This window comes from Crocodylus siamensis, chromosome 9 (genome assembly GCF_052110815.1).
Source record: "Crocodylus siamensis isolate JL-2025a chromosome 9, ASM5211081v1, whole genome shotgun sequence".
Taxonomy (NCBI): domain Eukaryota; kingdom Metazoa; phylum Chordata; order Crocodylia; family Crocodylidae; genus Crocodylus; species Crocodylus siamensis.
The window spans coordinates 53298232-53313153 of NC_143403.1; positions in this window are offsets into that span (position 1 = coordinate 53298232).

Genomic DNA, 14922 nt, shown 5'->3' on the forward strand with positions numbered 1-14922 from the left:
TCATACACACAGCTCCCATTAGCGTTAATGGGAGTTAGAGTATGCGAAGAGAAGAAGAAAACATTTGTGCCTGAGCTGGGAAGTAGTTAGGCCTGCTGTTGGTTTGTGCACAAATAAACTTCCTGACCAACAACTGCAATAGACTAGGTGATGGGGGAAAAAAACAAATTGTTGTTCCTCTGCTACTGTGATTCACACACTACTGGACCTTCTCTGCAAACTACAGCACATGATAGAGTACCCAAACAGGTCCCAAGACCCAGGCATTATTCACCTGTAACGTTAATGGACTCTCAAAACCCCTGGGCATGTCAGGTGCTCTTCACAAAAGCCCCTTTTGAGGCTGAAAGTAACATCAGGTGAAAGCTCCACAACCAGATTTCTCTCATATGTATCCAAGAAAACAATATACCCAATCAGGTTGGTTCAATGCAACACAGAGCAGGATTTGGGGAAAATGGCATTTTATCTGGGACTAGAGCCCAGACTCAAATGGACCTGCTTCACAGATTAATCTGGCCCAGCATCTGTAAAATTTTCATTAATGCTAAAAGTAGCTGAAGCTAGGCAGCAGTGCGGGGTGGGGGGAGTAGATACAAAAGGAGACACGGTATTGAATTGTGATTTGGTAACAAAAGCACTCTTTGACCATAGTTGTAAGAAGGCCCCTATCACCAAGGAAGAAGGCAAGGGCTGCTACCTGACATGATTGCCCCTAAAATATGGTACTTAACCCCAGGCACCAGAGTACTGGTAAAGAATGGACAAAGTAGAAAAAGCTCAAAGACTAACAAGACACTGGTTCAGGGTGTTGGAGGAACAGAGTTAAAGAGAATTACTAAAAGAACTTAAATGTAGAGTAACTTGACTACATGACCATTATTAGAAGATCTGGTAGGAGTCCAGAGAAATAATGGGAGTTTGCTGGCACCAAGGAGGGAGAGAAACTTGAGTGTGGCACAGGACAGCTGGAACTGAGATGAATTTGAAAAAATGGAAAATAAAGGCTGAGAGGAGGAAGAATTCCCTGTCAGTGTAATATCTTAAACTTTGGAATACTCCTTGGGAAGAGGTGAAAGTTATGTTATTTAGAAATGTTAAAACAAGGTCGGGCTAAAACATAGTAAAAGACACGGAGGGAACTATCCTGGCAAGAAAGTGGACTGGATGATCCATGAGATCTTTTCAGTCTCTAATCTTCATTGTCCTTTGAAAATGGCATCCAATTGTGCATGAAAAATGTGGCAAGGGCACTCAGTGCTTATTTTAATCAACACAAGAGTCATCACAGGCTTTACCTTGATATTTTGTGATGGACCTTACATAAGGTCTCTATTTGCTGAGGTCCCTTGAATAATGTGTTAACAGTGATTAAAAAGAAGCACTTTTTTTATATAAACACTGGCAAATGCAACAGCTGTCTTTCCAATCTGATACACTCTTCTGCCACTTAAAAATGTTAAGCATTAACCAGCACAGAAGTCCTCTTTCCTCCAAAGCCTCTTCACAAACATTTCCCACTGAACAGTGACAAGCCACTCTCAGTATTGCCACTCTGAGAAGTAATTTCCAATACACATATACTAGCAGTGCTGCTCTGGCTTCATTCTAATAAGAGGAGGCGGCATGCAAGAATTGAATTTATTAGATGTGGTAGTAGAGAAACAGGTAGGAATTCCCCAGTGCTGGTGAATTCTTAGTGTCTGTGACAGGGAAGGAATCATAGCTCAGCCCAAAAGCCATTGCAAGCTTTCTGTCATTCAGATTTCCCTCAGCCCTGCCCTTCTATAATTTTGCAGTTCCAGCCCCAGGTCTCCTCTGAAATGACCTATCAAAGTAGCGTATGATTTGGATAAAGTCTATGAAGAACTGGACTGATACTACTAAATAAATGACATCTGTGATAGCAACCTTTTCAATTAGTCTGACTGGAACAAATTCAGTTCTTCATGCCTTTTAGATATCACAATGACATGAGACATTGTTTCGGGCCAATTTCAGGACAAGTGAAAGTAAAACAAGTCATACCAAAATGTCACTGTCCCCTGTGCTATCAAGGTATGTCAAAATGAAGCCCTGAAAGCAAACTCAGGATGGAAGGCCATGTAGTATGACATGGGATCCCTCTATCAACTTCAAAATCCTACAGCTATTAGGAGGAACTTTTTGACTATGAGGGTCACTAGTCACTGCAACAGGCTACCTAAAGAAGTTGTAGAATCGTCTTCCCTGCAAACTGTCAAGAGCAGGTTAGCCAGACGCTTGGCTGAGATGGTTTGGTCAGTGATGATCCTGCCTTGAGCAGGAGGCTAGACTAGATGACCTTGCAAGATTCCTTCCAGCCCTACTTCCCTATGAACCTATACAAGTAACCCTGCATATATCCAGGGACCAATGCCTTTTATCAGTAAGCCACCTATCCACCTAGCGATTCAAATCAGTTTTCAGTCTGCATATAAAAAATGGCAACACCTTTAAAAAATTGCTATACATTGGATAGTCCATGCCAATGCCACAGTGCACTTCATGAACTCAGGGAGAAATCTCTTTGTGCCTGAAGATTTGAAGGAAAGAGGACTTACACCTGCTAGTGCTTAAACTTCAAATGATAGAAAAGTGCATTGAATATACTGGTATCTGCTCTGTCGTTACTTAACTTACATCAGTGATCACCAACCAGTGGATCTTGATCCACCAGTAGATCTCAGAGCCTCTTGGAGTCAATCCAAGGCTGGGGTGGGGGGCTAAGTGCCTGCATGCATACGCACATGCACCCTAGCCCAATGGGTCAGTCTGTGGGGGAGGGAAGGGGCAGGGGCTAGATTGAGGCCCCCTTGGTGAGGGATAGTGCTGCAGAGGCAGGAGTTGGGATAAACTGAGTGGGACTCAAGCCAGGTGAGATTTACCTGCTGGGGAGGTCTGCCCTCAAATAATTTTTTCTCCCTCTTCCTCAATCTGTTCCCCACTTTCTTTCCCCACAGACTTACCTGCTGGGCAAGGGGTGGGGGGGAGGGGAAAGGGGGTGGCAGCGGTGCACGGTACATCTTGCATTGTTTTTAAGCACCAAAGGTGATCTCCTACTTTAAAAAGTTGGAGACCACTGATTTACATTATACTTCTTTTTGCTAATTTTTTGCAAGGTAAAAATAAAAAATAAAATAAAAGGTCCCTTTGGAATGATGGAGCAGTGTGCATGTGCTTGCACTTCCAGTCTTGCATTCTGCCTCTGCAAACATCTTTTGGGGTCAGCTAGATCTGTAGCATGTAATGCCTCTGTGCGAATATGGCTAGCAAAATCAATTTACAATGTCCCACTGCAACTGTGTCCTAGATTGACAAGGCCTCACAGGAATGCCCTAATGCTGTGGCTCACACTTCAGCTCAAATTAGGTAAAAGCTCAGGTTAGTTATTATATCTGATGCCATTTAACCATCTCTGCAACATACTGTAAAATAGGTGTAAGAAACTCTTAAATCCAGTTGCAAATAGCCTGGGCTGAATTCTTGATTATGCTTTAAGACGTCTTGACATCAACAAAGCAGTAAGTGAGGCCAGTGGTGTAACAATTCAGACACATCTCTCTAAAATGGACTGAAATAAAACTTGAGAGAAAAACACTCAACCTTAGAACTCTGAAATCCAGAACCTCCCCAAATCTCGAGGGACTCTGATGTGGTTCGCTGACAACCCTTAGTTGAAGCTGTGCACAAGGGTTTTGCTTTGGACTCATCTCTACTCTTACAGTCCTGTTCAATCTCACACACTACATCCATAAATAACCAACGTCTCCCCCGTAGCTTGCACAGCTAAACTAAGCAACCGGATGAACTTTCTTGCTCCTTCAGATCTCCTATTAGATGGCATTGTGGAGATTTTCTCCCTACATTCTCTCTGTGCTGAAGGGCTGGATATTTTTAAACCGGAAAAACTAAACACAAAGCTGGGATTAAAAAACAAAGACGGAAAAAAAGAAATAAGATTTGTTTTTTAATAATTAAGACTTTCAAAAATAAGAAAGCGTGATGCAAATAACACGTTTGCATAAACAATTGTTGCTGAGCTGAATGGAGGGAAGGAGCTGCTCTTCGGAGCTAATTTACGATAAATACAGGGCAGCTATTTTTTCATCTACACTATTGTACAGCAGCCTGCACTGTTCATGGCCTGGGTAAGATGTTATCACAAAGTGGGGGAAGTGGGGGAGAAAGCAGGAAAGATATGGAGGAAACAATCTGAGATATTTTTGTGTTAGAGTACAAGGGGTGCTTATTAAATGTCATCTTGATTTCAAGAGCCCAGGTGCTTGGACAGCAATGAACAGAAGACATATGACAAACAGAATCCTACTGCTCCTGAGAAACCAGAAGGAGACTAGCTTGGTACTGGGGAGACGGGACACTTCCTGCAGGTAGTGCTTTACTTCTGTGTTAAGCTCCTGTTGACTTTCCATTCACAAAGGCCACCTTCAGAGAGGGCTTTGGTCTTCTCGGTAGACCTATTCTGAAGGCAAAACCCAGCTAAAATTTGGATTAATTATTCATTTAACTCCATTTCTGCATGCTGAAAATGGTGTAAAAAATCTTCCAACAACCTCACTTGACCTGTGCAATTTCAGAGGGGCAGAGGATCCTGAACTGTTTTCTGTGATATCTTCTCCCAAGCTTTATTTTTGTGTTACAAAACAGAAAATGGCGAGAGACAAGGACAGGTGGTTTCTATCCAAACCACATATGATCTGGATTCTCTAAACATGGCATATGTATTGTGGGTGCAGATAAGAGATTTCTGGCTGAGGTATAAAGCCAAGAGGCATAAGAATGTATCTAGAGCTCTTGCCACTGGCTAGTGCAAGATGATACAAGTATAGGAAATGCACTGATCTCAGGCAATGATTCCCCACCTTAGCCAGTCAAGTTGAAAGGGAACCTATGTTCATGCCTCTCTTTTGAATGTGCAACCTAAAGTAGAAACAGACTGGGGAGTTCTCAGATCCATGTTAAGTGTGTGCCTTTTGGAGGATGTCCCATGAACTGGGGCACAAGCTACTGTACTTCCTTCTTTCATTACTCAGTGCTTTGATCCATCAGAGCAGGTGTTGGCAACATACAGCCCATCTGGCCTGAAAAAACACTGGATCTGGCCCACAGAGTCACAGGGCTTTGCCGCTGCATTCTGTATTAAAAATTAGGCTTAATTTTAAAAGGGACTTATGAAAAGGACTAAATAGCTTGGAAACAATAATTTCAAGTCAAATGAAATATTTTGGGTTAAACACAAAAATGGAATATTTCCGTTTGCCAAAAAATGAAAAGCAATTGTTTTTGCTTCAACACAGATTGATTTTTTTCCCCACCAAAAACAAAAAATCTATCATGCCCAGCTCTGTATTCTAGCAGACTGTCTGAAACTTTAGGACATCCTAGTGTATTGTCACAATGACCATGTTACCTAGTACCCAGATCCAAGACCAGTGAGTCAAATTTTTTCGCTCTCTCAAATGCCAAGGCAGTGTTTGGTGAAATACTTAATATTACACCAGGACCAGGTGCTAGTCTCTGCTGCACTGAGTTCAGCTACAGCTAGAGAGAGAACAAGCTCTGATTAAATAAAACACGAGGAGCAAAGGAGGACACCATGCCAAGGAAAAGCGATGCATCTGAGAGAGCCATTTCCACTGGTCCAAATTCCATCTTTATTTCTTTTATATCTGGCAGGTGGGGAAGGAGAGACGAATGAATGAGTCTGAATCCTCAGACCAACATAGAAGGCGCGCACATGAATGGAGGAAACTATTATCGCAGATAGAAGGAGGAATTTCTCTGTACTGTATTTTGGCCACTGTGGCTCTCTTCTGCAGGCCTCAAGGACATTTATTTTCTTCTGCTGCCTGGACCCATCTGGGCCTGTCCTTCAGTCTTGTGCACTTTCCTGAGGAGACTGAAAATTCCACCATTTTTTTTTTAGCTTCTTGAAGACAAGCAAGGAGGATGGGGAAATAATAAAAGCTCACCAGACCCACATTTCAGGCCTTTTGCCCACTTCCTTACCATTCGGCAAGGAAACCACATGCACTGTTGCAACTTCCAAGCTAATCTATAACTATTATATTCAGGAGCAGTGTGAAGGCTAGCATCATCCTTTCCAGGCCTGTAGATCAGTACTGCCTGTTGGTTGATCAAACCTTTTCTTATTTTGGATCACTCCTGCCCAAGATTCCTCTAAGTAGCAGAGGGGTAATGAGATCTCTGGGCTTTCTTACAGAGCTACCACATATTTAACAGTTTTCCCAACCCAGTGGACACTGACCTGCTGACTGCTGGCAAGCTCAGAGCAAGTAGCCCTCCTGCAAAGAGATTTTGGTGATTCTAATACCTCTCCCTCTCCACATGCAAGATCCACAGCCCCGCAAGTATCTTTGGTTGGTTATTGGTTGTTATCCAGCTATGGTATATCAAAACCATGCAGGTGCTAGACAAAACTGTAACTTCAGGACACTTTTTCAATTGAATCTAGATGCTAATCTGGGACTGTGTTTGACAACTGAGCAACTACTACCCTCTGAAATACATTTGGGGATGAAACAGGATCTACAGACAGGTGTCTTGCCCCCCCATCCAAAAAAAAAGAGAATATGTCCATCCAGGAATTCCTCATCCTTCATCCCAGAACATGCTATAGGAAACTTGACTTTCTTGGCTAAGGGTCTGACATTTGCTTCTAGTGTACTGCCTTAGGGTACAAGCTTTAGACAGACACCAGAACTGAAGAATAAATCTGTCCTCCCTCCAGCCAGTCTCTGTCTGAATCACTACTCGAGTGGAAGGGTCCTTGAAATATTGATAACAAACATGCACCCTCTTCCCTTTGAAGTGGGGCCTTCTATAAGCCCTGCCATGAACTTGTAAAATACCTCCTGATGCACTCCCTACAGCCTGGGTGAAGCCTGGTCTCAACCACTTTTGCTCTAGTCTCTTTGATTCTAAAATTAAAATTATATTTAAAAATAAAACTTTTTAGCGTGAGCAAAATGGGGACAGATCACAGACCTGTATTTCTAAGTCTGCTCTCTGGGAATGAGAAATAAGGATGCATCTGAATGGCATGATGAGACCGAAGGGAGGAATGGACACTTTACTTCCTGTGCTGTCAATACAAACTCCCACCTAGCAGGGGCATTGAAGGTTACTGTAGTATAATTTTTCTCCTCTACACGCTTTATGGGGCAGCTAATGACAGTCTGAAATGTAGCACACCTCCCTCTTCGCAAAGAATAACAAAGACATTAGGGATACCATGCCTCTCTCCTTCTGTTCTGTTTCTTCATGTGAGAGGACTGTTTACGGGGCAACAAGCTGGTTTCACTCGCATGAACTGGGGATGTAACAACTGCCTCCTGCAGAGAAAACAAAGCAGTGCTTTTAAATACCACTCATAACCCTCCTGTTGGTAGCCCCTTTGTCTGAATATACAACTGTGTGTGCAGTTAACATTCATCACATGGATTCAACATACACTAAGCGAGATCCAAAATTAAATCTCCTTCCACAGGGAAGAGTTCTCGCTCTTGTTATTATTCATGATGCCTGAGGATTACTATGCGCTCAGCTACACGCATGTAAACACCCTTGCCCACTTCCAGGGCCACCAGTATGAAGCCAGCCCATATCAAAAGCAGCTTAAAGCAAGTCATTAAGAGAATCTTTGGCTCATGCTGTAGAGGGTGATGTCAGCCCACTTCTCTAGTGGATTGAGAGCACATTTGGCATTTCTATTGGCAGTCAGGAGAAAGACTAAGATATGAATGGGCACAGAGACTAAGCATCACTCCCTGTTACCAGAAGCAACTTCTCTGTTGTAGAGTGAGGCTCACTGGTAGGAGCAATAACAGGGGAAGTCCTTCTCCTGCTGCCTATGCTGTACCTGTTCTATCGCTAAACAGAAGCCATCAGTCAATAGGGCCGTAAGGAAATTCGTTATTCCCAAACACTGCAAACCATTCAACTATGGAAGATAGGGAAGAGAAAGTCCTAAGAGGTAGCTGTAATCACACCAGCTCCATCCCACCAGCAGGGCATGGGGAGGTTGAAAAAACACAAAACTGTTTAACAACTTGCACAGTATGATGCAAAAGTGTATGCAATTTGGCATGAAGGTGGCATCAGAAAAGCTGAGATTCCATTCGCAGCTGAGATTGGACAGAATTATTTACCCTTAATCACAAAGCAATGGTGTGTCTAATTGCACTTTTTTCCCTTCAAATCAAGCAAGCAGGCATGCCACTGTGTCTATTACTGTGTGGGGTTCAGGGAACCCACGGCCTCCTTGTTTTGTACAAATTGATTTGAGCCATTCAGTTACTGCACAAAGTTAAAAAATATTCAAGTTAAGATGCCCTCGTTCCATTCTTCCTCCTCTGTGCTCATGTATCTAAGTGCAAACACCATGTCACAAGCCCCTTATCTGGAGGGAAAGATTGAAATGGTAGAAAGGAAAAACAAACAAAAAAACTATTTCCACTCATTTCTACTTTGATTTTTACATATTACAAATGGGACCATCTCCCCTCCCTGCACGCACACACAAGTAGACCCACACACCCATCCTCTCTGCATAGACAACCCACCAACCCTGAATTCAGGTACTGAATGGGAGGAAAGGGACTTGGAGAACACAAGATGAACAAATCTTTGCGGACAATCTTTTTCTGCAGAATACGTTTGGAAGCGTTTTCCTTTCTGTTCTCACAGGAGGTACAGTGACTTAGAAGATGGGCATTTCCATCCAGACACAGTGAAGGCCTTGGTGAAACTTCTTCCGAGAAACTCACAGAATCATAGGGTCAGAAGGAACCTCAAGGGTCATCTAAGCCCAACTCTGTGGAGGATTAGTGCATCATTTATGGCACAAGTCACACACAAGCAAAGATGGAGGCATGCAGAGGTAAGGGAGAGTAGCAGGAGGAAGTACAGACATCCAGAAGGACAAGAAAAGCTTGTGAGCGAGAAAGTACTAAAGAGAACAAGGCTGAAAACGTGTCTCTTGCTGCCCAGCATATCATGAAGTTGGTCCATGCTAGCAGCTGAGAAACAGGAGTGGAACAAGAAAGGTGAGTGTGGCAGAAGAACCTGGAGCCAGATTTTGATACCACCACTGTTAAAATGAAAGGATTGGGAACAAAATGGAAATGAGATTAAATGGACTACCCAGAGTACTGCAGAGACTACATACACTGACGGACCTGTGGCACTTGCACAACATCCACTGTTGGGGGGATAAAGATGATGGCACCATACCAGCCTTGCCCATGGAAAAAAAAAAAAAAAAAAAACATTCAAGGGGATGTGGTAGCACATATTCACAGGGCCATGGCTCCTCTTCCCCTGCCTGCTTTGAATGGGTGCGTCTCCTCGCATTCCCTGCTTATCTGCCCTCAGGACCCAAAGATGTTGCACCCAGCCATGCTCATGTGGATCCACCAAGACAGAGAGAAGACCAGAGGCAGAGAAGGCAGGGCAGGGTGGCACCTTAGAGATTAACTGGTTCAGAGAAGCATAAGGACATATTTCTTTCTTATCAGGATTAGGAGGACTGCAAAGCAGCACCAAAGTGAACTGTGCATCATCAGCCATAAGGAATGGGAAGTCAGCTGTGCTGTCTCGCCCAGTGTGGGTAACTGGCATGCTCAGGGCCAAATTCTGTCCTCACCCTCTCATTTGATTTGGGGTAGAGCAGTGGAAATGAAGGCAGTGAGTGTAGGTACCTGAGGGCAGAACATGACAGCACACAGCCCAGAAGGTGAAGTTTACCCTGCTCTCATCAAAATTAACATTAACTGCACTGAGAGCAGAGCTAGAATAATGCTGAGCATTTCTGAAAATCCCATCCTCACAGCACTGGAGACGAGCCTCAGCAAAATGCCCTGCTTTCCAACAACCTTAAACCAGGAGAAAGTTGGGAAGTATGTTTAGTCCTAAAGCTTGTTCCCTTCTTTGGGCTTTATACAAACAGAGAAATGTGAAAACTGAACAGAACAAGCCTGCTTTGTTTAATGTTCTCACAATCCAAGCAAGGTTTTTTTTTCCTTTCCAAAATGCAGTGCTTCAGAGAAAGTTCATCTTCATTTATTTAGGCTAAATCAGTTGAAATGTTATCAAAAGTGAGTTAAAGTAATTCACAGAAAACAAAATAGGACTGGCTAGTTTTCAGAACTTGTAATGTATCCAAATTAAAGCTAACTTATACTACGATTAAATTATTCAGGATGGTTCCTGTCAAGTAATTATGCTCAATAGGGTCTTGAAAATGCAATGTGCTATCATCTGTCACTTGATATCTAGTATAATGGGCTCAAGGGCCCATCAGAACTGACTGTGAGAGAGAAATACAGGCATGTGGTATTCAAATGAAAACAGCAGCAGTAAGATGCTGACCACAGAGCAGCTCTTCAGAGAATACAGCGCGAGGGGGATGAGGTTCAGCGTAATCAGAGAAAGAAAGAAATTACACAAAAAATTTGAAAATGGATACAGGCTACTCATCCAGCTCCCAAATATGTACCAAGAGAGCCAAGGTTATGATAACAAGTGAATGTTGCAGACAAATAGCTGTAATATCAGCCTTTATGTAAGGTCCAGGGCTGAGAGCCACAAGGCGGCACGTTTCTATCAACAAGTACAGCAAGACTGGCGAAACTGTCTCTCACCAATGTGCTTCAACTCTGTACGTCCAGGGCCAAGATTTCAATTCAAACCTTGTTCAGCCCAGCAGTGACTGGAAACCAGGCTGCATCTTGTGATGATAGCAGTGATCCCCTGGGACCTTAACTGGCATTGCCAAACAATATTTGCCGAACTAGATAATCAAAAGCCATAAGCTGGAAGAAAGTTTTGGCCACTGCTAGCCCAGGTAGCACTGAACTGGAACTACAGGTTTAGCCTTCCAGTACCAAACATTAAGCCATCCCATCCACCAAGAAAACAAATGGAGTTGGGGGGAGAGGAAAGCAGCATACGAAGCACTCTTACAGACCAGACCTGATCCCCATCTAATCCAGCATCTTCACAGACAGTGGCTAGTGCCAGATGTATTGGAAGAAGATGCAAAAACCCCACAGTGGACAACTGTGGAATAATTTACCTGCAAAGAAAGTTTCTTTCTAACTACAGACAGCTTATGCTTGGATAGCTGAGGGCTTCACGGGCGTGTTTTAATAAACAGGATCATAGGAAAGTAGGGCTGGAAGGGACCTCATGAGGTCATCTAGTTCAGCCCTCTGCTCAAGATAGGATCATCCCTGACTGAACCATTCCAGCAAAGCATCTGTCTAACCTGCTCTTGAAAACTTCCTGGGGTGGAGAGTCTATAGTTTCTCCAGGTGGCCAGTTCAACGGCTGATCACCTTCAGAGTCAAAGTTCATTCTAATCTCCAACCTACATTTCTTCTGTTGCAGCTTCTGGCCATTGCTCCTACTCCTGTCCCATACAGCCGCAGAGAAAAGGCTCTCTCTATCCTCTTTATAATCTCCCTTTAGGTATTTGAAGACTGTTATCTTATCCCCCCTAGGTCTTCTCCTTACATAAATATCTAAAACATAGACACATACACACACAAACATAGTGCATTCTGGGTTTGTTTCACAAGCAGGGGAGGCACACTTTTGGCCAGAGTGCAACCCCTTAGTATTGAGTATGGCCACATGGCTACCTGTCTGATTTGCATGGGTGCACCTAGTCAGATGGGCACAGTGTCTGAAAGAAACAGACTGCTGCACATATAACTTTACTTGGCTAACAGAGAGAGGGGAGGACTGAGCTTGGAAAGCTGCAGCACAGAGAGGCTAAGAAAAAAATGCTGATTAGATACAAGACAGTGCAAAATGCTAAAAGAAAAATGAATATGGATATGCTCCATGCTGAGAGGGAGACATGGAGGGGGTGAGAGTAAATGGCTATAGCTGGGAGGTAGAGAAGCCACTTGTGAAAGGTCACAGATGTCCATTAAGGTTCTGGAGAGAACTGTGGGAGCAGGGCTCTGGGAACGCCATCTCTGCAGAAGCACTCCCCTGCAGGAGTCAGCCGATAGCAGCGAAAGTCCCACACCCCCCACAGGCAGGCACAGGCTCAAGTAATAAACTGATGAATCAGCAACATTTCTCTTTTTTTTTAAAAGCACAAAGGGAAATAAAAGAGAAAGAAAACCAACCCCTGAAAATGAACCAGATTAGCCCTGACCACACAGATTGGGATCAAAGAATCTATCGTGTTGAAATGAAGCTGTTTGCTTGTTCATTTTCTCCCTGCTCAGTGGGAATCAGTAGGGAAAATATTGAAAGATCAACCATGCGCATACATACGCACACATATAACCTTCTCACATCCCTTATTCATAGCCTTTGCTGGAGCAGATGCAGGAGGACAGGTCCCTTGGAAAGTCTATGGAGCACTCAAGTGATGAGACTTTCCAACCTGTTGGTTCTCCAGACTTTTTGCCCTTAGAAGCCATTTGAGGTCATCACAGCAAATCCTGCATAGCTCCTGGCCAGCACAAGCTTGACATTCATTCTGGAGAGGGAGTTAGCATAGCATCTGAGGATGGAGAGGCGTCTTTATTCTTTTCATGTTCCCAGTCCATAGTACCCTCTGGTCTTCTTCAGTGCATGGAGGAAAGAGAGAGGAAGGGGAGGAGGAGAACTGAAGGGCTGAGAAAGGCACCATCCCTTCACTCCATCTGTCACAGCCTGTGGTGGAGACACAAGACAGAGAGCAATTAGCACCAGAGCAATATCTACAGATTCTATTCCAAAGGAAGCAAATGTCATAGGAAAGCTGCCACCCACCATAGAGCAGGACTATCTGGACCCCATGAGACCACGCATTAATTTATTCATCTCAAGAATCATGCACGAGTTACCGGGTTAATGCTGTTACTTGTGGAGGTTACTCAGTGGTCAGAAGCAACCTGGGACAGGTAAAGTTAAAAAAACCTCCGTTGATTCTTACACATTGGGGCCTTACCATGAACACAGTTTGACAGTTTGTACAGGCCCACCCTCCCACATCATTTAAAGTTGCATCATTGTTTGGTGTAAGCAGCCCATAGTTTAATTACCCAGATCAGTGGTGAAGAAAATTATTTTTATGCACTTTATACATATGCAATCTTATCTAGGTTGCCATTACCTTAGCATGTGAGGATCTGATCTGTCATCGCTAATGAGCCCTTCATTTCAACATGTCTCTATTCAGCCCCATCATAAGGCTCTGTCACATAATGCTGTCAGAGCAACAAGTCCTGTTTGACCCAGGAGTTCCCCATCTCCATGATCACCCATGAGAATAATGCCCTTTGCATGACAGCACACCGTAACAGAAGACAAAGGAAGTCCTTCTACTGCAGATCCACTAGTCCTCATAACAGCAGATGAGGGAGAAATTATCATTATCCCTGGCAGCAAGAAGCACTGTGACTAAAGGTGGCCATTCTACCTTGCAGACAACCTTCAGTTTCCATCTATGGCCTTCTCCTCAGAAATATGATTACACAGCAGCCAAATCACAGTAGGTGGGAAAAAATTACCAGACTACCTACTCCATTTTTATGCCAAGGGAGCAAGAAGTCTCCAGACAGATCCCATATCCACCTGACATCATTCTTCACCTTAGCCAAAAGAGCAAGAAAGACCCAAGAAAAACAAGGGCATGCTTCTTACTAAACTATCATGTTACTGGTGTTGCATCCACGCTACCAAGATACTAAACCTCTTCACTCCTCACATTCAAATTTCCCATGCTTGGGGGGAGAGGAATGGAAAGAGGACTGTAATGCTCACATCGGCAATGAACCCATCACTGACATAGCAATGGGGGACTATGGTACCATATCAAGCTTATTTGGGACAGCCCTATTTCCATCTCCCACAGAGATCAGTAAATAGTCACCAGGGGTGAGTGTGGCCAAAGAGTAAGCAAATCATTACTAAAATGCATAACGCAGCTCTCATTACTCTGACACACTGCTCTGAAGGAAAGAGCAGCAAGAGAAGGCCAGTAGCTGCCAAGCTCTCCTTAATGAGGGAGCCAGATAGACAGCTCTGACAGAAAGCAACTGCGGCACTGAAACCCTCTTCCTCGCTCCTCATCTCCATGTAGCTAACTAAACAGAGGGCCTCAGAATTACAGTGATTAGGGGCAAGCTGCCAACCAGCAAAAGTTTGCCAGCAGTCACAGTACAGGCAAAATTATTACAGTATCTTAAGTGCAACTGCTTAAAGGACCAAACACAACCAAGCAAGTCTAGAACCTACTGCCTTTGGTTCACCAACTTCTCACCTTCCTTGTGAAGGTCATCGTAGTAAGTATTCTGATCATGAACTGGAAATTAACACCAGTCCTGATCAATGGTTCACAATGGACCATCTAGTTTTTAGGCTCTGAAAGACCAGTGTGGTGTTAGTTCCAGCTTTGCTGAAAACCTGTCTCCTTTCTGCCTCAGTGCATGCAATAACAATGATGGAGCAGCAGGAACGTCACTAGGGAAGGACAGTGCAATTTTATGGGAATAGTTATCCGAAGTGACCTTGGAGTATTCTGCAGTTTAAGGAAAGGAGCACAAAGAGTAAATTGGGCTTCAGTGACTTCTTTGGGTCTGCAGAGTAGATATAATGCACCAGGGCTGAGAGATTAGGTTGCCAGAGGCAGGATGATAAATCAACATCTCATGTTTCATGGTTGGCTCCCAGAAAGATACACCCATCAGTAAGATGAGTTGAAATACAAGAAGTCCTTGGTTAGTTTTTGCAGGTGGATTAGCACAGCTTCCCCCATTCATTGCACCTGTAGTGTCCTGTCTTCCATCCAATTCTCCAACTTCATGGCAAGAAACAGGTTTCAAGATTAGGAGAAATCCTCTTCCCCAGTTGGTA